General features: G+C 48.5%; 1 long non-coding RNA gene across 8 annotated transcripts in view; it reads right to left on the reverse strand.

Annotated features, from left to right (window-relative positions):
* The window catches only part of LOC148055308 (uncharacterized), a 123302-nt gene extending 97953 nt beyond the window's left edge, over positions 1 to 25349 (reverse strand). For 4 of the 8 annotated variants that reach the window (XR_015705623.1, XR_015705621.1, XR_015705618.1 and 1 more), the window contains exons 1-2: positions 25219 to 25349; positions 14248 to 14298 (exon numbers count right to left, since the gene is read on the reverse strand). This is a non-coding gene — a long non-coding RNA (uncharacterized LOC148055308). Of the gene's footprint in view, positions 1 to 14247; positions 14299 to 14623; positions 14671 to 16133; positions 16908 to 20668; positions 20751 to 20940; positions 21068 to 25218 lie in introns of those variants that run through there. The other 4 variants (XR_015705619.1, XR_015705620.1, XR_015705622.1 and 1 more) reach the window with 4 other exon arrangements.
* Positions 25350 to 26262: the final 913 nt, after the last annotated feature.

A 26262-nucleotide genomic window follows, 5' to 3' on the forward strand; every position in this document is an offset into this window, starting at 1 on the left:
AGTAAATATGCCCTTGCAGGTTTTCTGCAATCAATCTCCTGTATTTCATTAGCAGCTAGATAAAGGTCTGTTCTGAAAAGGGAAAAGAAAAACTATTGTGTGTACACTGTGAACTTATGATGCCTATGATGATTTCTACGTGATGATTAGAACCCAGTCTAGAATTAGAATTTGCACGAGACTGAGAATAAAGTTCCTTGGCAAGTGCAGCTAAACGGTCCCCCTGAAAGCAGCCTAGTGCTGCTAATAGCCACCAGGCAGTTCATTGCGACTTCCCACATTTAGCATCGAACACTGGGTTTAAATCCACGTAGCCCATGATTTCAATTTTGCACTGCTTGATAGATCTCTAACACTCCCTGCTAAATCTATAGCCACCAAAATCTTGCCAGCTCCGGTGTCTCAGTGCAAGTTAAAAATGCTGTTCTTCTCTTATTGTGACATACACTCACCCTCCACCTGCATTAACTGTTCCCTTCTTGTCTTCCTGCAAATAAAAGTTATATGTATTGGCCAAAATGTATTTGAATTGATAGCACGATTGCAGTAAGAATAGTATCACTGTTGCAATATTAAATCCAAACAAAAACCTTACATTTAATGATGGAAACTTTGTTCTCTCTCTCTTTTTTCTTTTTGACATCTGGAACATTTTTGTACCTGGTGCAAAAAAAGTGTTATTTAAAAAGAAATGTATGCTTTGTCCTACAGTTATTTTGAATTAGTCTTGATAAATAATTAAGTAATGCATAATATATTATTTAGATGCAATAGCCTTAAGAATTTGAGTGGTATTTCAACTACAATTATAGTAATTTATTTATCAGTGAAAAATTTACATAATCACACTTCAAAATCCAGTGGACTGGAGAGATATCAGAAGGACACCCAGGAATGAGCATAATGACTCTGGGCATTAGATTAACTTAATAATGTAGGGATGTGCAAGATGTTATAATATCTAAAATAGCTATATTTGATGAATCATTTTTAAATGATGAAAGCTAAACATTGTTTTCTCTTTTCAGTTTTATTTTAAGAAAAAGACAAATTTTAAACACAGAATAGGAACTAGACCATTCCCTAGGAAATAAAGTATTTTTCCTGCTAGAATGAAAGAAATCCTGGAGTCTCTCTTCTTCAACTACCAGAGGAAATGTTGATTTTATTACAATGTCATTAAATGGTTACTTGATTTTGCATAGTTATTTTAGGTGATCCCGTTGGTCATCAGTGGTAAAGGACAATGCAGGCAAGAAATGGAAGTTTTCTGCCTTGTCAGTGTAGGCAGACTGGTGACAGAGGTAACTCACTCCTGGTAACTCTGTCACACTATAGATCTTCCCTCAGCCTATGAAGTCTTTTTGAGGCAAATGAGGTAGAGCTTATAGCTACAATGAAGCGTAGTGAACTCACTTCATGACGATGCACGTGCGGATACAGATTACAGGTTTTCCAGATTCAAATTTACACACAAAGACACATACATACACACAAGTTTGTATATGCCCATTCTGTCCATGTATATGTTTCTAAAATAAAAAGAGGATCTATGTAACTGTCATACAAACCCAATTTATGCCATTTGAGAATTATGGGAATTTAGAGGAAGACATAAAATTAATATTTGTGTATTTCCTAACAATATATTTATGCCCACTGATAAAATACTGGTACCTCATAAAATCCTCAGTACTCGGCTGAACAGTAACCTATATAACGTATGCTTACACCAATTACAACCATAGAGAAGGGGGTTTTAATGGTCTGTTTTGAAACAATTTTTTTAATATAGAAAAATAAGTGAAGAATTAGCTCTGGCTCTGTTTCAGCCCGTACCACCACCAGGTTATACTTTCCTATGCACCTACAATGAATTCTGAGATGCTACAACAGCAATTGCTTTCTGTGACAGAGAACAGCTAAAGACAATAATTCATACTTTATACAAAAGAGTGCTAATTTTACATTTTCTGATGTACCACAACTGCTGCTGAGTTAGACAGGTGAGAAGAAATTGCATATGTGTGATCCCATCCTCGCTGTGCAGGTTTCCTGTTACTGACTCCAGCTTTCTCATACAAGGCTATTGTGTGTTAGATTCCAATTACATTAAACTATTAGCGTTATTCTCATGATAATGATATTATTTTATAACACCCCAAACTCTTGTTTCCTAAAGATAATATTCTACATGACAATGAGAGTGGAGTATTTTTTATGTTAATGTCCCTTTCAGAGAACTGACATTATTAACAGAGTAAATGTAACTTACTTGAAAAGATGTCTCTTAAAAAAGGAATCAGATTTTAAAAAACAATTATATGCCCCTCTTCATTGGCACAGAGTTTATTCTGGAAACAAAACGATCCCACTCATACCATACAGGTCCTCTTACAAAGGGCGAAACGCTGGTCCTATTTGAGCCCGAAGACAGACTGACCAAGCTTTGGCCCAAAGCACAGAACATTAGTTTTTCCCAACAATCTCTTCTTACACTCCAAAGAAGACAAATTGCTGACTGTTTCCCATAGTCACTTACTTATGAAGTCCATTTTGACCTAGCTTCTACTTTCTCCATGATGATGTGCAAACTGGAGGTCGAAAGGCTAAGCAGAAGGTTGTCCCTTACCACAATTTCCTATGTGCTGGCAGTTTCCTTACTTTCTTTATCACATGGGCCTGCTGATCCCACTCACTGCTGCAATCTTACTCACATGCCACATGGCTTTCAGCACCATGGAAACCATAATAGTCAACAAATCATTAAGCAAATTAAGGTCTGTGTTCTTAACACACACGGTGCTTCAGCATAGATATTTAAATCACCAGTGTTTAGGAGGAGTGAATGCCTGTTCACCATTACTTTCCAACATTACATGCCTCAGATTTCAGTAAGAGGTGAAGGAACCAAAAAAGATGGCAACAAAGCATCTACACCTGGAGTTTCACCTGAACTCTACACATCCCATGATTGTTCCTACATTAAATATATATGTATTTACCATTCTAGTACAAACCACTTTAGAAATATGTCCTTATGGTGCAGCCCAGGTACAAAAATTTCAAAGGCATGTGGTTACAGATGTAAAAATGAACAGCATCCCACGTGGCTGGGGTACCAGAGTGCTTTCCAAAATGTTTTTCCTTTAGTTACAAGGTGCTGAAAGCATCTGCGCTTGTAAGCAAAGCACTCAAACTCATAACAGGGTCCAAAAATGGGCCTATCCTTACAGTACCAACATGGAGATGGCTGCTTTTGACGGGGTGTTGTCCCATCTTGCCAGGAAATTAGTTAACACAAACAACGGTACACCACGGAGGGAATGAATAAATAAATAAATAAATAAATAAATAAATAAATAAATAAATAAATATGCCCTGGCTATGAGGTGACAGCAGGGTCTTCCCAAGTGCTTTTCTGTCACAGGCACAGTGACTGCTGGCAGCACCGTGACGCCGCAGTGAGGGGTGTAGGGCAGTTGCCATCGCGGGTAGGTTCAGCTCCACCTGACAGCTCTCCCGAGCCAAGACGGTATCATTAGCCCCGCACAGCGTGATTTCTCCCTAATCCTTCCTGCAACTTACAACAAGTTTAAATGTCCATGCATGATGTTATTAACTGGCTTTAGTAACTGCTTAAGACTCGGATGTTTTTTTCCTCTCTTTTTTGGATTTTTTTTTCCTCTCGTTTTTGGATTTTTTTTTTTTTTTGGGAGCCTACACCGGCGGACGAGCACGCAGTGGCGATAATAACTCAATTACTCGGCAACGGGGTACCCGGGGGGAGGGGGCTGGCTACTGCGAGAGGCGGCTCCTCGTGGGGCGGGCAGCGCTAATTAGCGATAACCGCTAACAACAATTAACAGCCGGCGTCAGCAGAGCAGTCCCGCGGCTGCAGGGGGCGGGCGATGAGACAGGGCAGGGCGGGCACAGGCCAGGTACTGGCGGGGAGAAGCGCGGAGCCCCCGTCCCGCCGTATCCCGCCGTATCCCGCCGCATCCCGCCGCATCCCGGAGCTTCCCGGGCCCCGGGCGCGGCACCGCCTCCCGTCTCCCGGGAAACACCAATCAGCGCCGCGGCCGCTCCGCGGGGGCGGGGCCACGCCGGCGGCGGCCCAAGGTCCGGCTCCCGGCGGCCCCCGCGGCGGGAGGCCGCCATCTCGGTGGGGGGAGCGGGGCAGGCGGGAGTGAGGCAGGGCCTCGGGGGCTGCTGCTACCCCTGGCTCCGGGACCGCGGCTGGGGCTCGGCCCGGGGCCAAAGCAGAGGCCGTTTCCTTCCGTGGGGGGTCAAGGAAGAGGCCTTCCCTGCTGCCCGCTGTGTCCATCCACCGTGGGCGGAACCCTCACCCCCTCCTTGGCAAACCGGGCTGTAATAGTAAATTTTTTCCATTATTACTGTCGAATAAGGGACAAGATCCAAATTCATGAAGCCTAACGATAGTTATTTATTGACCTGTTCTGCTTCCAGACCAAGTCATACAGAAGCAGGAGTGGGCAGCCGCGAGCCCGGTCTCTGAGTGGCACTTCGGAGGTTTCGCTCATTCACAGCTCAGGGTTAGTTGTATGGAATTAGGGGGAAAAACAGCTTTTTTAGCATCAAAGACACAGACTGAACGCCCCATGCCCTTTCCCCTGCATTACATATATATCTACAATCTGCAGGTCAGCAGCCTGGCGTGAGACTCCGTTCTGCTCCCCACAAAGCCAATGGCACACGTTCACCCGTGTTAGACTCTGCCCCTGACAGGTAATCTCCGCACCAGCTTTACACCACATGCTAAGAATGTATACATTGCATACGTACACGCATGTATGGTCATAGTTACACACAAGTGAGAGCTTCATGAAGAACAAAACATGTTACTGTTGGTGGACAATGGCAAAGCCAAAGGGCTCCTTTCTCCTCCTTTCCCACTCCCTCACAGAAAGGCTCATAAAAAATGCCCTAATTTTTACCTCATGGTCTTGCCATTTAGTTAGGAAATTTAATTGTCAAAGTCTGACGTTTTCTTTCTTCTAAATTAAAATAATAGAGGAGGGAAGGAGTAATTAATGTGCTCACCCCAGGCTGAGCAATCAATGGAAGTGGTGTATGTTTTAAAAGTCTAAATGGACTTTTTCATCATGTCTCTGTGGGATGGCTGTGCACCCCCTTCCCCGCCGTTCTGGAGGTAGCCAACAAAAATCAGAAAACAAATTTTAATTCACGCAGCCAAGGCAGGATCTGCCCTAACAGACCGCGCGCCCTTAGCTTCTCCACAAAATGAAATATTTCACAACATCTATTTCAACTGAAACAGAAATAACGAAACCACCCTATGCTAATGCCTATTAATGGCAACTTTAGGGAAGGGAGAGATACGCTCATGAATATGCCCATTCATACAAGCAGCCCTTTCTGGAGGGCTGAAGGCAGCCCCCCCGCCCCGGCTGCCGGGTTTTGTATGGCGGGCAGGGGGCTGGCCAAGGCCTGGCTTCTTTTTTTACCTCCACAGACAGCGTCTAAGCACCTGCCCATGCCGCCCTGCTTCTGCTCCGAGCCTGGACAACCCCAGCTGCCCCTCACTCACAAGTGGTTGAGTGAAAAAGTCAGAAAAGGTGATTTCTCCAGCACCAATGCCTGCCAAGCCACCACGCCGGCCCTCTGCCCGCACCGCGCACCAGCATCCCCAAGGTCCAGCGCTGCAGGTGACAGCACTGCTGCGAAAGGCGGCAGGTGGAGCGGTGGAAGGGGTGCATTATTCAGCATAAGGGTAGTTACTCATTGTTTTGCAGTTTGTTGCCAGGAGCTGTACAGCACTTCGTGAAATACAGACAGAATCGCGGCCACTGAGATTTAAAACACAGACATGCTAATAAAGCACATACAACTAACTCCTCGCGATGTCTTTGAGCTGTTTCTTAGTCTGCACTGCGCATGAATGCTACACAGAGGACCAAACTGAATAGCACTCGTAACAGAAACCGTTATCAAGTGAGGGGAAAAAAAAAAGAGCAGTAGTAAAAACTAGAACTGGGAACATTCGTTCTGGTACCTGGGTCTACACTGAGATGCCCTGATGGATTTCCTCCAGCACCTGGAGAAACACATTTCCCACTGCTTTGCTTATCAGTTCCAGCCTTATTTCTGCTAAACATTCAGGAAGAAGTCTTCCCCTAGACTCAGAAGAAGCGACCCATGTGCTACGGTGTGCACTTACTACCATTTTATCAGTCCCAAGCTGGAGGGCTGCAATAGTTGCCGAATACAAGCTTGTTCACACAGTTTATTTTCTTAATTACATAAGAAGCAGTTTCATAACTTGAACTTCTCAGGAAACAATTAGCCAGCTCTACGTGCTGAACCCCAGTTCCCATAAGAAAATTAAAATGTTTATCTGGCTAAAATAACTTGTAAATGAACTCATTTTTCCCCCCCGCTTCTTTTTGTATTTTGTGCATTGTAGAGCCTAGCAATGATATTAGTTCTAGTGTGGGAAAATATTATAATTGAGATCTGGTAAGTTATTTGCAGACTTCAAGTTTTTCTTTACACTGTGCTGACATTTAGTACAGCCCCGGTGAGGAAAACAATGCTGCCATTCATGGCTCTAGACGTAGATTTCAATCGACTTAAGCGGGCACAATGAAACTTGGTCATTCACTGGTTACCCATATTGTGTTCTCAAATTTTCTCTCAGCAAAAGTATAATGACTCAGTATTGTATGGTTGCATAGACAAGGGCTCAGAACAAGAGACACTAGTTTTGTCTGACGGTGTGAGAAAGTCGTGAAGGGATCTTTTCTTCCAGATGGTGTTAAATTCAGCTGCCTTTTTAACATTGGCCTTGCACAGCAATCTGCTGCTCCCTTTTCACAAAGAATAAGCCCGGGTCCCTGCTAGTTAACATGCATACTCACGCAACCTGCAACTTCACTCCAACTGTTTTACAATGCACTGGTATGCTAAATAAACTTGATCTGGTCTCTCCCGGTGCTAAAACTAGCCTTCAAAGAACGGCTCCGCTGATATTTACACTTTTTTTTCCCTGTTACATAAAGCTGTAGATGGTTTGATTATTTCTTTTCCACAAGTTTTAAGGAAATCGCACCTAACGGACAGATAATCCTAGGGAACACTACTTGCTGCGTGAGCCTCTTAAAGCATAAACTTGGAGGGCATGATACTACATTTCCACATGCTCTCTTTTCCCAAGTCAGAAGTTAGATGTGCGGGACAAAAGGGGGGAGAAACGGGGCGCTTTGCTCCTAAAGCAGTGAAGGAGTAACGATGATAATAATAGTAATAATAGCCAAAGGTATTTTATTGATTGATAACCACGTAACATTAATAAGGTACAAAACAATTTAATACGACAATGGCCAACGCGCGATTATAATGCTGATATTTTTCTCGGGTGTTTTCCTTTGCCAATTCACATCACAGACCAAGACGCAAGCAACAGCTTAAGTAAACTGACCCCACTGAATGCCTAAGTAAACAATGGGTTTCCCCAGAAAATAGCTTATTGCCTTAATTGAGGCTCTTTGAGGAAGAAAACGGCGTACTTTGTCATGTAAATGTTAATTGTAGTAGACAATGGCTCTAGGTAAATAGCCCCCCTAGACAGGCAGTAAATGGGAGGCGTGCGGGCACTCTGCGGTGAAAGGTTGGTGGCACAAACAGGGTTTCGGATGTAAATAAAGAAGGCTCCGCTCACCGGTCGCTGCAGCAGTAAAACTTCGGCACGTGTAGCGCAGCCGAAACGGGGATTTACCTCAAAACAGCCCGGCCGGGGTCCCGGCGCTGCCGGCAGCCAGCGGGCCAGGCCCTCCGACCGAAACTGCGCTGCGATGATTTTTGCAGCTACGGGGAGGATGGGGTAACTTTTGAGGCTAAATTCTTTGTTTTAAATCGACAGCACGCCTGCTGCTGCCAAGACCCGCCGGCTGGCTCTCCTCTCCCTTCCTCTCCCGGCACCTGGCGTGAAGGCAAATATTGCCACTTTAAGCCCCCAAAACAATGTTTTATATAAGCAGCCCGACTGCAAAGTTAAAAAAAAAATAAACAAAAATAAAAAGCAGGCGTGGAAGGTTTGATGGAGACCACTGAACCCCGTTCCCTTATCTCTGATCTTATTTTAATCTGCCTTGGAGACCTTCGGTTTCTAATACAGTATCATAGGCCAGCGTGCCTCTGGGAAGACGTTTAGGTCAAGTCCAGAGGAAAACGTTACCCTTCGCAATTAATCCCGCTCGATTTCACTGCAAGAGGTGCCCAAGCTGCGGTAATTATAAAGATGAATAGCACCCGAAGAAGGGTTTATTAAAAACCCGGGGATGTTTGCAAGGCCGGCCCGCCACACCCGCTCTTCCCTTCTCCCACCGGGCCCAGCCTCCGCAGCCCCCTCCGGACCCCCCCTCCCCGCCATCCGCGGGCGAAGGGCGGAACTTGCGCCCGGCGGCGCGGACGGCATCCGCGGGCACGTCCCCTCGCCTGGGAGCCCGCGGATGGCTGCGGGTGGGAAATGCCCACGGTCTCGGGGTGTATGGAGGTGGGGGGGGGGGGAGGTGAAGAGCCCGGCGTGGTGCCGGCGGTGGGCTCCCCCCGGCCCCCGCCGCATCCCCCGGCCCCCGCCGGGCTGTCTGTCACCGGGCTGCCGGGGCACGGCGTTGCCACTTGCCCCGAGCGTGGGAATGGGAGCGCCCAGCCGTTCACATCTCCTGCACGCCGTTTAACGGAATCAATTAGGCAAAGACAGACCCTCCGCTTCCCCACCCCGCCCCACCACCACCCCTAACCCCCCCCCCCCGCTCCGTTTTTTGTCAGGTCTATATACGTCCTAATTATTTCGGTTTGGGATGCCAGAGCTGTTTCCCGGATAGATCTGATCATCCTTAAACAAAAAGAGAGGAGGCGCACACGTGGGTTTTGGAGTAAATGTCACTTTCATTTCCAATGCTAGGCGCAGAGTGAGACACAGAACATTTTTTAACACTTTGACAAGGGGGGAGGCGATCTCGTCTCCATCATGTCTTTCTGCTTCAGTAGCTTCCTCAAGGAAACCCTCTCGGAACAGAGAAGCATCTGTGCTCGCGTTTTGAATAGAAGAATAAAATTCGGCCATCACTTTTTTTTCATCTTTGTGCAGCTCCACCGAATTCTCAGTAGATACAAATTATTAAGCTCGCCTGCACTTCAGTGTAAACTTTTTCTGAAAGCCTGCTTTCATATTATTCGAAATAGACCCCGATGCTTTGTCTCAGATGCACATAAACAGGTTTTGGGCTGGTTTGGGTCTTTTTGGCTTTTGGGGTTTTTTTTCTCAGTTCAGTCCACACTGTTTCATCACCACCATCATCTTCATCATCACCAGCTACCACCTTTATTTTTAAGGCCATTTCATTGCAAGGAATCATTTTGCAAAATGAAACTCAGCATTTCCAAATAGCTTTCTAAGAGAGAAAAAAAAAATCCTCTTAGCCCAGTTAAACGTTAGCTGGTCTGGATTTCTCTTTATTTATTTATTCAACAGAAATAGTTGCACATGCATTGTTTACCACCGGTATAATTTCCTCTGTGCAGCGCCTGGCTATCCGTTCCATGCCATCTGACAACTTCATGTTTTGGAATAAGTATGCCATTTAATTTCCTTCACTCCCACCTTCAGCTGTAAAAATGTTAGATTCAATAAGCATTCCTGACCTTTCTCGGTTTTTACTGTCTCTCGCAGTAGTCTTTCATTTTCACACGCTGTACGATGATCTTGAAGGAGTTTTTACTTTCGGTTATCTAGCTTTATGAAGACCAAAACACTCATACAGCTAGATAACCAAAGATAACAACTCGCTTCCCTCAAAGCTTTTTTTTTTTTTTTTTTTTTCCTTGCTAGAATCCAGATTCTTTCTGACAAACAGGCGTGTTGTTTCCTCCAAAAGTACTAATGCTGCTTTAAAATATTCATCCTTTTTTATGCAATTGTGACCTGGTTTGTGTGTCTGTGTGTATGGGCAGCTAATAGCATCCAAGAGAGAGCTGTTGCCTTCAAAGTTTATTCCGAACTTTTCCTTTCAGCAAGTAATTTCCGGCAGCGATGGCCAACAATTCGTCTGTTAGTACCAGAAAATAAAACCAGCTATTAAGGTGCGTCAAGCTGCGTTAAGAGTGAGAAGCATCCATCCCTTCACAGGCCTCTATTTGCATTGTAAATCGCTTCCTTCTCACGAAGACTCTTTAGCCTCTATAAAGATGTAAAGCCATAGGCAATTTCCAGCGCAGTGTTAAGGAGGAAGAAGACGAAGAAAAAAAAAAAAAAAAGAAAAAAAAATCCCATTTCAGTAGAAAGTGACAAGACGATTCGAGGATGTGGCTCCTGATCCCTTCAGATTATGCACGGCAGAGAGCTTTTTACCAAATGGTGGCAGCTTGATTGCAAGTATCTTGCGTGCGTGTGTGTTTTAGGGGGGGAAGATCCTCGCTTTCTCGGGGCTCCTAGAGCTGGGGAGGAGAAGATGCGGTCTTGCCGGCTTGCTGCTGCCCCTGGTCTGAAAGAAGGAGAAAAGGGCCATCATTGGAGGGCTTTCAGTGCCAAAATGTGGACCAGCCCGGCAAGGTCAGAGGTCCTGGACCGCGGGAGACCAAGGTAATGATGATGTCATGAGAAACCTCAAGTACACAGGGCTATTTGTATGCATGAGTGACCGGCCACCGGCCCCGGCCGGCGGGACCGGGCCCCGTCTGGCCGCCGGCATCGCTTCCGCCGCCGCTGCCGGCTGCAGGGAAATCCGCCCGCCGCCTTTACCTTCCTCCTCGGCAGCGCAGACGGCTCTAAGATCCAAAGACTAGAAGAAAAGCTCTCTCTAAGGACAGATAAAAGCGTTTTTCAGACCCGGGGAGCGCCTTTGCCTCCGCATTTCTCTTCTGGCAGCCTCCGCTTCTGCAGAGGGATGCCAGGCACTTTGCTGCGGCTGGGAGCGGGGCCTTGCTTTCCGAGGCCGGGGATCAGGGCTGTGCTACGCAGTGAGTCGATGTGTAATTACACTGACAATTTGCTCTGCTGTGGTCTCTGTGTGTGTGTGGTTTTGGGGGGGATTTTTTTCTTTTTCTTTTTTTTTAAATGGCTCCTCATCTCGGTGGTGTATGGCGCCTAATAGTGATTTGCAGGTATTTACACCGGGACTGTTGTGCAAGGCGTTTTCCTCTTGCGTGTCTATTGGGAAAGCTGCGAGCAGCAGGGCTCAGTGTATTTTATAGCAACTATACCTCTCTCCCTCCTCCCTCCCTCCATCCCTCCCTCCCAGCCTGTGTGTGTGTGTCTCTCTGTGTCTGTGTTAGAATGCAACACAGGTGAACATTGCAGCAATATTTATCTCAGGCTATACATCATCTGGCGAAATGCCTTAATAAAAACGCTGATTTATCGTTTATTTTTATTAACCTCGTACTCAGAGCGAAGAAACGCACGCTGACGTTACTCAAGGAACCGATGGAGGCAAGTCTTTCTAAACTGTTAGAATGCGTTACGTACACTTTTAGGATTTAAGTCTCTCAGTTCCTCCTCCCCCACCCCCCAAAAAGAACATTATACTTTGAATTATTTAACAGTATGATTTGTATAGAATTTTTCTAAGTCTGAAGTGCAAACATTAAAGGTCTCTCGAGTATACGTGATAACGATGAATCTTCTCACTGAGATCTACCATATTTACTGTTGGAATTAATAAATGCACTTCAACAGCTCGTGCGTGCTGCAGTCGGTATAGGATGCACACTGAAGGATTCAGCACAGGCAGAGTATGGACTGCTCTGCACTCCTAAAGGAATTATGACTTAAAATTCATGCTGCTACTGTTCTTTTAAGGTGCAAAATAAAACACAACATATCACACTCTATGTTCCTGTACTGTCGTAGTCAATATGCCACACTGCATTTAAATACATTTGTTTGTAAATTAGCCTGTGTTTGCCTATGTTGCTGTTTTTAAGAGAAAAATTTTAAATGCATGGAGTTAAACTGAAGTTGTTGTTGCTCCATGTTGGCTACACAGCCTGCATACATGATAAAGCATGTGTGTGCTTGTGTAGTACACAGGGGAACCATATATACTTGTGTCAGTTTAGGTATGTGTGTGTGTACGTGCTTGTGTTAAAATATGTATGTAGATATATGTGGTTACACTGCAAAATGACAACTATATAAACCAGTCCATTTTTACCATAAGTCAATATTACAAAAGCATGAAAATGGGGAAGCAATCTCATTTGTCAGACAAGGCCCAAAATTAATACTGCCACCAAGAAGTAACGCATATACATGGCTAATCTGCCAAATCCCGAATTCAGCAGTGATATTACTAAAGAGGCAACTCATCTGTCTTTCAGATTGTCAGCTTTTGAAACAGAGCATTTCTTTTTTAAACAGGTATTAGATATCCTGGTGTAGGGGGATGCTGCAATTTACCACCAGTGCTTTGTACCTGAGAGAGGTGAGAGCTAATCGTGCCAGTGCTCTTTATGGAAAATACACAGCCTGGCACAAAACGGTTAGAATTCTTATAACGCTGCATTATTAGTTACCTCTCAGGCTGTTCAGGCACAACAGGGACGGCCAAATCAGACGTCTGATAACATCCAGAAGCACATGATCATTTTGATGTTATGTAAAATTCTAATGAGCTTTTCTGAATTGGCAGATTGACAGAAAGAATTTTTTTCTGGCAATAACTAGGGGCAGCAGTGTTGGTGATCAGGCATGTTACACACGACAGGCTTGTGAGTCTATACATTAAATTCTTGCAGTCAGAGGCATGAAAATTTAAGTGCTCCTCATGTATATGGGTAGGTACACCTATACTTATATAGGTGTGTGTATATATAATGCATATTAACAGAGACACATACATACCCGTTAATGCATGCATGTAAAACATGTCACCATGTCACCGGATTTACAGTTAAATGCAAGGCTTATTATTGCAAACTGGTATGTTTCAAAGATGCAAAAAACACCAAGCCCTGTTCTCACAACCACCACACTTACACACTGACTTGGGAAGTGACTGCAATACACCTGCCACATTTTGTGGATTAATCACTGGAGCCTTAGTAAGTCAAAACAGCCAACATGATGATTATGACCTAGCTGTTTGTTAGCCGTATTACCAGTCACATTTTCTAACTCTCAGATATCTATTTGGGCCTCGCTATCGACGAGTGTCTGGTAAGACTTGCTCAAAAGTATTTGCTTATTCTGAATACCACAAAAATGTATGCAGCGGTTGTAAAATACATTTCCAAGACTGCAGTGTTGCGTTGCATGTGGAAAGTTTAAGCGATGTGAGATTCTGACTTCACTGCCAAAAATATCACCTGAATTGTCAAAAGCAGCTGTTAACACTGCCTGCTTTCTTCCAGTTTACATAATTGTATGAAACTTATTTATTCCAAAATCACTGTAGAAATGATCTGCCTATGGGGTCCAAACATTGACTTTTTCCTCCTACCTCCCTAATAAATTCCCGCTAATGGCCTGTAGATTAGTATGTGATTGCCATGCTTGTTTTCTAATCTTTTTATAGGTCTCCAGATGGCTGTGACGTAGAAAAGAAACATCCCGCGTGGATTTCGTAAGAATAAACAGTCTCTCTTGACTTTAAAGAGGAATGCTCATGATTCTCTAATTATTGCAATCAGAGCCCCGTCCTGATGCCAGCATCCCTACCTTCGGCGGGGAAGACACCCAAGAGCCCCCCTTAAGCTGCAGTGAGGTACGTAAGAAGGGTGTAGCATTACATAAATCCCCTTTTTGCACCAAATGATGGTAGAATTCATGTAGATGTAAACCACGGCACGCCAGTACAGCCCAGGCCAGCTTTCCCTGCAGAGCATCCCTTTCCTCGCAGCCAGGTAAGTCACTTGACTGGCTCGCCTTCTAATGAAGGTGCCTCATCGTTTCTTTTGTGACCACAATTTCCTTTTACAGGCAGCTGCAGATTATAGTTCTGTTATGTCGAACGTATGGTATGCAAAGGGCTATCTAATACAAAACCAAACTACGAAATAAGAAAAGGCAGCCATCGAGAATTCAAAGTCTCAGGAAAAAAAAAAAACCAACAAAACCAACCAAACAAAAAAACCCAACTAAAACCGCAAACAGTCAGTAATTACACATGGAAACACTGCGTGCTGTTAAGGAACATATATTCATATCTGTAGGTAATGCATATCGTACCATCTGACTTTTATTAAACAAAAAATAAAAATTACCTTTTCTTGTCGTGATTGTCACTCTCTGTGGCCTGTCTGCGTTGTCTAAATCTGAAAAATAGCCAGGAAAAAAGCAAAAGTTTGTAATTTAAACACTTTCCGTGTTTGGTTCTTGTTCATGAAATACATGTGAACAGGAAAACCTATGCGTGTTCAGAAGGCGCTGAGTATATTAACTTTTGAGATTATTAAATAAGTCACTAAAACGCTTGGCTCTACATTAAACGGGGAAATAACTAGGCACATTTCCTGCAGATGATCTAATGTGACACAAACCAGATATGAGTAATGTACTCCGGTATCTGCAGGGTTAAATGTGGTAATCAATATTTACAGGAAATAATATGAATAACAAAATAAAAAAAATCCAAATTACATTATTATTTCTGGAGAACTCTGCTTAAAAATGAAAGGTTAAGGATATTATTTGGGGCTGCTGAAGAGAAGTGACGAAAGCTACAGAGGCAGATATAGGATTTGCATACTATAAGCTGCCAGTTACTTAATAAAGGATGGAGGCTCCACCTAGCCTTCAGTTCAAAACATGCAAAACACATTAGGCCAGCGTTTCCCCGCTAGATTTCCCAGCTCTTCCAGTGTCCTGAAACCGGGATCACCGGGAAGGCATGCTCTCTATTTACTGCCCTGCGAGCGTTATCGAGTCGCAGGGGTAAATAAAAACAACGTAAGCTGCTCGCTTTCATTGCACCATGTCGATTACATCAGCCTCAGCCAAAAAAAGCACATTATTATTATTATTATTATTATTATTATTATTATTATTATTATTATTATTTATTAATTATTTCCCAGGTAGCAACCGAGTCCTTCTATTTTAGGGTGAAGCAGTTTCACGCCTTTCACGGACCCGGCGCGGACCGGAGTTGCAGAGGGATGCTACGTTTTTTGGTAGGAAGGATGGAGGGATGCAGCGAGGGACCCTTGGACGAGTCCCCCGCGCTCCAGTGACACCCGGGGCCGGGGTCGGCGGCCGTGACCCGCTTCACCGGCCCTCCCCGGGCTCCGGTGCAGCCCCCCCCCTCCCCGACGCCCCCAAAAGTGCGCTCCTGAGCGGGGCTCAGCCAGGCCCGGCGCACCCTGCACCGCTGCCCCCGCCGCATCGGCCGGGAGGGTAAGATTGGCAGGATCATCACGCCTTGATCAGCCACCCCCCGGGCGGAGGGGTGCGTGTTTTGACGGGGCTGCGTTTTGGATAACTCGGGAAGTGATGGCTGCTTGCTCCCAGTGACCCACGGCAGGCGGAGGCAGCGACTGCAGCGAGCAATCCCTTGCACTCCGGCCAGCTGCAAGATATGCCTTCGGCTTCTCTCTTTTTTTCTTTCTTCCCCCCCCCCCTTTTGTTCCTTTTTTTTCCTTTTTTTCCTTCTTTTTTTTTTTTTTTTTTTAAGCTGGAATATGTAGAGGCCACAGAAGTTAGTGCCTATACCCCAGCCTTGCAAGTGTGTGTTTCTATGCCTGCACACCTTCCGAGGGCACCCGGGCATTGCCAAAAATACTCCCTGAAAAACAGCTCTGCTTTCTCCGGCAGTCTGCTTGGATAATTAACAGTTCCCGCACCTAACTACGCCCCACGACCAACAGGTTTAGCATCAGACGCACAAAATCGGCCAACCGGCGTAAGCCCTCGTGTCAAGTCATAAACCCTGCCTTGTTCATCAAATTTCCCTCGCCGGGGGCGAGTGGAAGTGGCCCGAGCCACGCCGAGGCCACCCTCTCCGGCTGCCCGGGATAGGCGGCCCCAGCCCGGGCTCACACGGAGCCGGGAAGCCCCGATCTGCCCGGGGCTCAGCTCTCCCAGTTTTGCAGGGAATTCGGGATCAGTCTATCCCCCATACACACCTACAAACACACCCCACGATACTTACATTTCTTCGTCTTTATCAGAGAAAGATTTGACCCCAGATCTTGGGGGCGAGCTGAGCCTCCGGTGGCAAACAAAGATCCTCACGGCCGAGCCCCCTCGGAGCAGAGAAAGCTCTTTCATGTCTCCAGAAATTCACGTCTTTCCCCTCGCCATCCCTATTTAAAAGTGCCGCTTAGCTCCACGGTGTCATTCTTGCGTGAACGGCTCTGAAAGAGTTAGAAATCTTCCATCCAGGAAAAACGGGAGAGAAACGCGAAAGTTGCCTTGGGTTTAGCATTTTTTTTTTTCCTTTTTCCATATTGCTTCCTACGCCCTGGAGTAGAAAGTGAAGTGTTGTATGTGAGGCTCTGCAAGTTTTTTGGGGGGGTTGGCCAAGGTCTAGTCCAGCCCTCTCTGCTGAGGAGGACGTGCTCTGAAATTCAACCAATTTCCCCAACGCTTTTGTTGCTGATGAACTGAAGCCCTATTGTTCATCCATTGCCACGGTCTTTTTCAGTTCCTACTATACGTTATGCGTTGCCAGAGATAATGAATTTGCACCAAAATCTCTCACAGTCCCATTCTGACAGACGGAACAAATTAGAAATGTCTAGTCTAAAGAAGAGCAATGGCTACCTTTTCCTAGAGAAGAAGCAAAGCGCACATTTCTTTGGAAACTTAAAAAAAAAAAATTGCAGCAAAAGGTCGAGTTTTATACGGTGTTTTCCTCCAGCTAACTTCTGAAGAACAGTTTCTTCCCAGTCTTGTTTTTGGGAGGCACTTCCATTTTGTGCAACTTTTGTCGAAACCAACCAGCCGGCCAATGGCAGCAAAAAAAAAAAAAAAAAAAAATTAGAAAAAAATCATGGTACTAACAAAAAAAGACTCTCTTCCCATCCCTGCTGTCATGCAAACTTGTAGCGTGACCTCTCGTCGCTGGAAGGAGGGTGTCCTAAAGCGCTGCCGGTTCCTTCTGTCCCCTCTTCCTCCATCGCTCTGGGTTTGGAAACAGCGTGAAAACGCCCGTCAAAAACCCCGGCTGGGTTTTAGGGCGCGGGAGGCGGGCGGGGGGCGGGGGGGCGCGGGCGGGGAGAAGTTTGGGTGTGCGCCGGAGCGGGAGGTGTGCGGGGAGGGAGGGATGGAAGGAGGGATGGAGGAGGGATGGAGGAGGGATGGAGGGAGGTGGTACACGGGGAGGGGGCGGCAGGACGGCTCTTCCCTGCCCCTGCCCCTGCCCGGGGCGGGGCGGGTGTTGTGCTGGCTCCCCACTCGGGGGGGCTTTACACGACGCCCCGGCCCCGCCTGGGCAGGTGTCAAGGAGTGTGGGTATGTGTTTGTGTGAGGGGGGGGCTGCGAGGGTGAGGGGCGGGCGGGGGGAGGAGCGACGCTCAAAAATGAATATATATATGTGTGTATATATATATATGCTATATCCGCGCACATACACATTTATGTGTGTATGTATAAATGCGTATGGTGCCAGGCGGGTGTCTCGCCCGCAGCGCGGCTGCAGGGAGCGGGGAGGCAGTCCGCCGGCCCCGGGCGCGTGTTTCCGCGGGGACAGACAGCGGGGAGAGACAGACAGCGGGGACAGCCCGCCGCAGCCCCCTGCAGCCCGGCATCCCCTGCCGGCACGGCCCCCCGGGGCAGCCGGCGGACAAAGGGATCTCTGTGAGGACCAAAAGGCGAGCCCGGAGAGATCTGGGGGATTTATAAAAGCTGCTGAGGGGATTTATAAAAGTCCGCACCGCTCCCCTCGGCCTGAAACATACTCGCGTTTCCACTCCCTGGCGTGGGCATTTAAGTTTTAGTCGAGATACTTCAATGGAGAGGAGGTTTGGGTGCGGGTTCGTCTGCGTGGGTGCCGCTGGTTTGGTCTAGGAGCGACCGTGCCAAGGTCCAGAGGGATGGTCTGGAACCTCTCGCAGCAGGCTAACAAATAAATAAATAATAACGGCAGGAAAAAAGGAGAGAAACTCGGATCCTCACTTCCAAGCCGCCGGTTGCCTGTTCCATCCTGCCGCCTCGCCGGCAGAAACTCCCCTGGCCCTATAAGTTCTCCAGACATCCTTACACACGGCGGCGTCTCCAAAGGGAGAGGGGGAAGAGAAAGAGGAGCCCAAACCGCTCCCGTCCACCCCCTGCTACCCACGTACCGGTGACTTTCCGCCGCCAAACACCGCGTCCCCGCTTACACCGCTTTTCCTCCCGAGCTGGGGGTATCGTTGCAGAGCCAGGAGAGCGGCTGTGACGTGCAGAGCAGACCGGGGGGTCTGCGGCCAGACCCAGCGGCTGCAGCCCTCTCCCCGGCTCCTCCGGCCTCCTGCCTCCCCTCCCTCGCCCTGGCCGGGTCCCCCGCGCCGAGCCCCGTCACCCCGGTACCCGGCGGAGGACTGCCCGGAGGGATGCTGCGCCTGTCTCATGCAATATTTTGGGGAGGGAGGAGGGGGATTTCCTATTTTTTAATAGGCGGTTTGTTTGTTTGTTTTTAATTTCCCGGAGTTTTCTATTTCCCGCTCGCCGCCTGATGAAGAGAAGCGGCAAATAACGTCTCATTAAAAAAAAAAAAAAAGGCAGGACGGGCTCGGCGGCGTTCCGGGGAGGTGGGCTTTGTTTTGGGGCAGGGCGGGGGGGCGGGCGGGCTGCCGCCGCTGCTGCTGCTGCCAGTGCGCATTTAATCGGGCAGGGGCGCAGAGCGGCGCGGCAAAATGCGGAGCAGCGCGGAGCGTCTCCGCCCCCGCCCCGCGTCCCCCATCCCCGCTTCACGTTCAAGGTTTAACGGCGAGGTCACGTCCATTGACGTCAGCTCGAGGCATACTGTACGTCCGGCTACATTTACATACACCAAGGAAATTAGGGCAATTAAAAAAAAAAAAAATAAAAAGGAGAAAATGCAAATCCCGCTGCTCGGAGAAGAGACCGCGGATTCCCGGAGCGATCGTCCCTATTGCGGAAGATCCCAATTAACGGAACAGAAAATCGGGCCTCCCCTCTCCTTCCAAACAGCAACATCATCATCATTATCGTCATCAACAAAACAAACATCCCCGAAACGAGCAATCCGGGCCGAGAAGAGCCCGGCGGGGAGCGGGCGGCTCCGGTGCGGCTCCACCGTCGCGCCATTCTCCTCTCCTCCTCCTCCTGCTGCTCCTGTTGGCTCCAGCGTGTATTATTTTTAATACTGATGCATATGTAAAGGTATATTTGCATTTTTTTAATTTGCTGAAAGTTACAGTCTATCGCTTTTCCTTTCATCTCTCCCTTCAGTTTTTTTTGGGGGCGTTGCTTTGGTTTTTTTTTGTTTTTGTGTTTTTTTTTTTTTAATACCCTCCTCCCTTCCCTTTCTTAGATTCCCCCGGGTTTCGGCGAGACTCTGCTGTGTATGTGTCTTTATATTCCCTTTCCTCCATCCTTCTGTTTGTATAAGGTTAGAAAATATGCACAGTGTTAATATTACAAATCAAGGTGAACAAGATGCTTATTGGGTCTTAAGAGGAGAGGAGGATCTCATTGCCCTGCTCAGCTATCATAACGCTGGCTCCAAACTGGAAGTTTGATCGCCTAATTAACTTCGTATTAGGAAAAAAAAAAAACAAACCTAAAACAAAACCGTTTTAAGGTATAAGGCGATGTAGGTAATGCGTGTAATGGGGACTGTTTCAAAAGATTTATACTATTTCATTGCTGTATTATGGCCTATAAGCGCACTTATATCTGCCTTGATTTCAGAAACCTTTTATTTCAAAATCTTCTCTTAAAATGTGTAGACCCAGGTACGGAGAGCTTCCTCTGAGGAAGACATTTTGTGTGTTCTGTCTTAACTGCTACATTATTAAATGTGTTACACCTCATTTTAGAGTGTGTAGCTTTAAACCCACTATCTAATTTTTTACAGAAAACGCATTTTTAGAGGTTATTTTAAAATATTGCCGATAACATTACATTTGCTTTATCCAAAAATCTGCAGGCCTTGAATTGCATTACAAACAGCGTGAACACATTTTGGTTTGCCTTAATGGGGAAATGCTTACAAGAAAGATGAGTAGCTTAACTCTGATTAAAAACAGAATATTACACTCTTTCTATAGTCCTGGCATGTTACGTTTTTAAATGAGCAACGTCATTCCATAAAAAAGCAACACCATCCCCCCCTCAGTTTTTCTTTTTTTTTTCTTAAAAAAAAAAAAGTGTAAGTGCATGCATAGATAATTAGTTACACTATGAATGACTTACCTGCATGAACGTGTAGGGCAAAAATTAGCCCTCCCCAAAGACTCTCATGCACGTATTTTTTTTTTTTTTAAATAAAGAGCCAGAGTATCATACTCGGTCGGTATTACTCAGTGCCTGTTTCACCACATGTATACTTTAATTCTTTGGCGTTTCTTACGGTATTTCCAGCGCTACCTTTCGCTCCGGTTTCACAAGCCCTACACTGATGTGTCACCCAATAAAAAGTGGTCAGATGGTTACACGTAAAACATTAAAAAAAAAAAAACGAAAAAAACCCACCCCACAACGGAAACCGACACCATCATCCGTTAGGTTAGCTCTTACCTTACCACATATAGCAACAATTCATTAGGAAAGTGCCATTTCTACACATTTTTACCCGCGGCGGATGCCGGGGACTCCCGGCCCGCGGACGCCAACCCAACCTCCCTCCCCCGCCTTTAATTAGCGCACGTGCATCTCTCCCTCCCCTGAAGACCCGCATTAGCATATGCAAAATGAGACGGATGAGCGCGGGGGGGCGTACGCCTGTCTGTCCGTCTGTCCGTCCCCGCAGAGCATCCTCCCGATGGCCGCCCCCCCCCGGGCTTGCTTACCCCGCGCCTCGCCGCCGCCCCGACGGGACGGGGAGGGCCGCCGCCGCCCCCGGAGCATCCCCACGGCCGGGACGCCGGGGGTCCACGCCTGAGCATCCCCCGCCCCACGCCTCGCGTTACCGTAGGGCGGCCCCGCGAATGACGGCGGCGGCGTTTGGATGAGCCCTGGGGGGGGCATCGCGCCCCTCCCACGCCCTGCCTGCACCGCTGCCTGCGCCACAGGCAGCGCGGGGAGGGCTGCCTCCCCTCCGCCACTCGCCACCGGAACGCGAACTCGACGGGCGGAATAAGAACAATAAATACCCCCTCCGCCCCTGCGTTATCGGCTTTTTACAGCTAAAAATACGGGCGCGGACAGTCCGCTGCGCATCTGCGCGGCTCGCCCGAGGTGTTCAAAATGCCGCCGAAGTTGGCGATTTCACGGATTTCGGCCGAGGATAGACAGATAAATAAATTAATGAATGCATAAAAGCGCTGATAATGCTCAGATTTGTGGTGACCGCTACAGCCACGGAGATGAGACGGGGCGCTGGGCTGAAAATAAATAAATGCATGAAATAAATCCACCCCCTCGTCTTCTTATTTCCCCCCCACACACCCTCGTCTTCTTTTTCTTTTTTTTTCGCCAATGCTTTTAGTACCTAGACTCCTCTAAACCAAGTATTCAGCATTTTACACTTAGATTTCCTCCCTTGCCTCTGCAGCCCTCTCTATCTCTCTTCTTATCAAACCGCAAATAATCAGAAATGCGCCGATAGGGTCTACAGATGAACATATATGTTTTGGCATTATTTACAGATTATTTTAGAAGAGTGGAGATGCAGGTATACAGGAATGTATCCTTTTTTTTTTTTTTTCCCCCTCAAGATTTAAATACTGAAACGAAAAGATGTAAAATGGCAAACATACAATACTAGGTGAAGTAACAGAAATTTGGCGTGAGAAAAATAATTTTCCATTTTTCAGTAAGGAAAAAAGCTGAATTTAGAGCTTTCTGCCTACACACACACGCACGCACACACACACACACACAAAATAAATCATAATTTGAAATCCTTACACAAAAGCCTCCAGTGTGAATACACCTCACGGTATAGCTCCTTTGGAAATAATAAAGAAAACCCCAAAGCCATACCCCTTCTCTCCGGTTAAAAACATCTGATTAGAGGTAGAAAGGTAGAAACCAAGAGGAGCGGCAGGAGAAGAGGGGGCGAGAACTGCAATACTTTTCATCCCGACTCCAAAAAATGGCTAAATGGTGAGTTTTCCGGGGAGTGACGTATAGCAAACTCTTTGTTAGGGGCGTTTTAGTGAACATGCAGAACGCCAACTTCAGCCCGGGATGAGCGGCCACAGCAGCTGAGTTTCCATGCACGCCGTGATTTTGGCTTTCAGCACCGGCAGGAGGGGAATGAGCCCCATTTTCGCCGTGGCTTTTCCTAATCAGTTTATCGCTGGGCGTAAAACAACCTGTTAATGAAGACGAGGTTTGAAAGGCACGGTTATTTCTCTGTTTTCCATAATTACGGCCTCACGGAGAGTAGTAAACCTAGGGTTTTTTTAAATTTTTCTGTCCCTCACCCCCCTTTTAATCCCCTCGGCAGGCCGGACCCCGCTTGTGAGCGGGGGGGGAGGGGGAACAAAAGGCGGGCAGGAGGCAGGGGAACGGCACCCCGCTCCTCGGAGGGGCCCTTCCCACCCCCAGTGTCCCCCCCCGGCTGCTCCGGAGGGCCCCAGGCTCCGGCTCCCCGGGCCCCGGCCCTGGTGCGGCGGCGGCGGCGGGGGGACAGCGGCACCTGCCGGTGCCCGCCCGCGGGCAGGAGAGGGCAGGAGCAGGAGCAGGAGCAGGCAGGACCCCGGCTCTTCTCACTCTCCCCAAATCCCACCCCTCGCCGCCGCATCTGGGCTCTGCTCCACCAAAAAAAAAAAAAAAAAAAAAAATAGAGAGAGACCTGGGAGGAATAACGATGATGGGCTGCCTGCGGGCAGAACATCCCACGGGTGACGGGCAGTTCCCCTCGCCCCCACAGCGAAGGGCACCTTCCACACACGGAGGGAGAATTCTCGCCTCCACCCCCGCGCCTCCCCGCTTCGCTGTTAATTGCGGGGACCAAAATATGGTCTCGCTCTGTGGGTGCCTGCTTGAAGAAAAGCTGGGCTTACGAACCCCAGGGCGGCTGCAATATCCCAGGGAACGGTAATATTTCAATATTCGTCCCGGGAGAATGTCCCCGTTCTTTATTTAATTTGTACCGGTGCTGCGTGGGAAGACCTTTTTCTCGGAAAAACTCGCTACGTGATCGTAAGAGGCTTTGCCTTTCCCCGATTCTCCCTTCCTCTTTTTAATAAAAGTAATGAAAATGAAAGGTTTGGTGTTACCGAAAGGCAGTTTTTACGAGCAGGAATGGCAGTGAGGAGCTCTCATCGCGGTAGGTAGCCAGGAGGAGGACGCACTCCCGAGAAGTTGGAGGTTACGTTTGATTGGATTAACCGCCACTTTTTTTTTTTTTTTGTTGTTGTTATTTTGGTAGTTCATTAACCAAGCTTCCGCAAAGTCGATGTGCTGAGATAATTGATTTCCCAGATCTCCTTCTAGGAATTTTGGTTGTTCCGTATCTCAACAGGCTGCGAGCGGAGAAAAGAATAACTCGGCTCTTTTGAAGCACCGGAAAAAAAAAAAAAAAACCAAACAAACCCATCGTGCTGGGCTTTTTCGTGGGCGCACGAACATTAAATATTTCTATTAAAGGGCGGCGTGGCTGGCATATGCGGTTGCAAAAGCACGCGTGGCGTGGCTGCCCCTCGCGGGTTTTAGCTGCCGTGCCGCAGGTGCCGGCTCGGGGCCTCGCACTGACCTGCCAGGGGCGCAGACCGAGGGGAACAAACAAAAACTTGCCCGAATCTCCCAGGTCGTAAAATCCGAGTGTAAATTATTCCCCCGCAATGCCACAGCAAGCCCGAGGCGTCCCCCTGAGCAAAGGTATCTCTGCTGAAAGACCTGGTGGCTATCCGAGCACTGGTCTCGCTTGGGGCGGTGGAAAAATACAGATTAAAAGCAACGACAAAACGCCGAGGGGCTGCAGGGGTCCTGCCCGCAGCCGGCCCAGCGCCGGGGAGGAGAAGTTTGTCTGTTTGGCCGTCTCTCCTTCTGGGAAGGGTGTTGTTCTTTTGCCCTAGTGACTCCCGGAACCCCCGAGGACTATTTTGACAGTAAAATGACGACGACGGATCTCACTCATTCCCGCCGCACCGGGCCGGGCCGGCGGCATCGCACCTCTCCGCTGTGCCGTGCGGACGGACGGACGGACGGACAGACGGACGCCGCTGCTGGGGCCAGTTCCCACGCTCCCGGAGCATCCCTCCCCCGCTAGCCGGGACCTCATCACCCTCATTAAAACCTGGCGGTTTTAATGGGAGCGCTGTGCATGCCCGTTGACAAAAAGTTTCGGAGCTCCCCCAGAGCATCCGCCGCCCCGGGTACCAGGGGCAGCCCTGTTCGGGCAGACCCCCCCCCGGGTCTGCCCCTCGCCCTGAGAGCCCCCTCCCACCCCTGTTTCTTCCCCATCTTTTCAGTAGCGATGAGGGAATCAAGAAACGCAGCTGCGGAGGAAGGGCGGGATCGGGAGATGGAAACCCGCCGTCCTGTCGGCCGGCTCGGTGGCCTGGGACTGACAGATCTGTATGGAGGGACGGAAGGGCGGTCATCCCACCTCCACCTAGCCTTGCAGGACCCCAGCCCCCCCACCTCTTTCACACCCCCAAAAAGACCCTCGGCGGGGGCAGAAAGTACTCAGGCGGTAAAACCGTGCCCCCCTCTCACGGCCCCATCCCGTTTCCAGGAGAGATCGTCCCACCCCGAGCATCCACCGCAACGCGCCCTCCCACCTCGCCCCCACCCCATTTATTCTGATTTCTCCCCAGGGGGGGTCACTCGCCCGGCCTGTCGCCCCCTTCCTACCCCCCGCCCCCGGTGCCGGTGCGGTGTGATGCTCAGGCTGCGGGCAGCCCCCACGGACCCCCGTGGGTGTGCGTGTGCGTGTTTAACGAGCCCATAGGTAAGCCCTCATCAGGTGATCAGGTTTGTAATCCAATAGCTTCTGTTCGTGTAAATAAGATTTATCACCCAAGGTAAGGAATTGAGGGGTGTTCAGGAGAAAAAAGGGGGCGGCGGAGGAATCCCTCCGCCTCCCCAGATCCCCCCGCCGCCGTCTGGGGTTGCTGCCGTACCGATCCCCCCCCGTCTCCATCCCTCGTGGGACCCCCTGTCCCGGTACTTACCCCGCTTTCCCCGCTCCGCAGCCGCTCATCAGGTACCGGCGCTCGGGGAGGCTTCCCCATCCCAGCCCTGCTCGCCCGGAGCAGCCGGGCGGGGAGAAGGGAAGGGGCGACGGAGGGAGGGAGGGATGGGGGGGGATGGAGGGAGGGGGGGCGGCCACGGGTGCTGCCCCACACCGGGCTGCGACGTGGATCCCCCCTCCCCTTCGCCCCGGCGTTTCCCACCCACTCCCCCCCTCCCGCCCCAAACGAGGACGGGGACACGTCTTTTGGGGTGGCCCCTCCTTCGCCCCCCCCCCCTTTGGTGCCCAGGGGGACTGGGGTTTGGGGCTAAAAGAGGGAGAAAGGGGCTCGGGGGTTGCCCGCCCGGACGCGGGCCCCCACCCCGCGAGTGGGGCTGCTGCCGGGGCGGGCATCGCTCTTCCCGCGCCTGGCATCGCCTCCTTCTTCTTCGTGTTGTTATTAATATTATTATTCCTACTGATTAATAATTAATTATCGGGGAAGGGTCTCGCCGGTTCCCGGGGACATGCAACAAGGCAGGGCCCCGTGGTTAATTAACACAGGAGGCTTGATGAGCTGCAGCTCCCTCCCTTCTTACCGGGGCACGATCGCAGCACACTGATGTCCGAGGGGCTGGGGCTGGCGGGGGGCTCGCCCCGGACGCTCTCCAAACTTTCACTGCTGCAGACATACTAATTACCCCTCTGATTCCTCGGCTGAATAGTTTTTTTGGCGATTTTCTCCTAAAGGTTCGTCGAAAACATCTTTGCATCGATCCTCGCCAGGGACGATGCAACGTGTCCGGGATCAAATCCCCCCGTTTGTAGTTGCTACATCTACGCGATTTGCTAGAGATTGAATGCCAGAGATTGCATCATTCTAAGCCTTCTTACCCTTTGTAATGCAAGTGACGGAAAAATATGATTTGCTGTATAGTTAATTGGAGCAGAGTACAGTACATAAGCAAGGCTTCTGTGGTGTCTGTAGGGTTATGGAAGTTTCGTCTTTATACAGAGTGAAAAATAGAAAACATTAATATTTGCC

This window comes from Nipponia nippon, unplaced genomic scaffold, assembly GCF_047370975.1.
Source record: "Nipponia nippon isolate SJK-2023a ecotype South Korea unplaced genomic scaffold, ASM4737097v1 scaffold_24, whole genome shotgun sequence".
Taxonomy (NCBI): Eukaryota; Metazoa; Chordata; class Aves; order Pelecaniformes; family Threskiornithidae; genus Nipponia; species Nipponia nippon.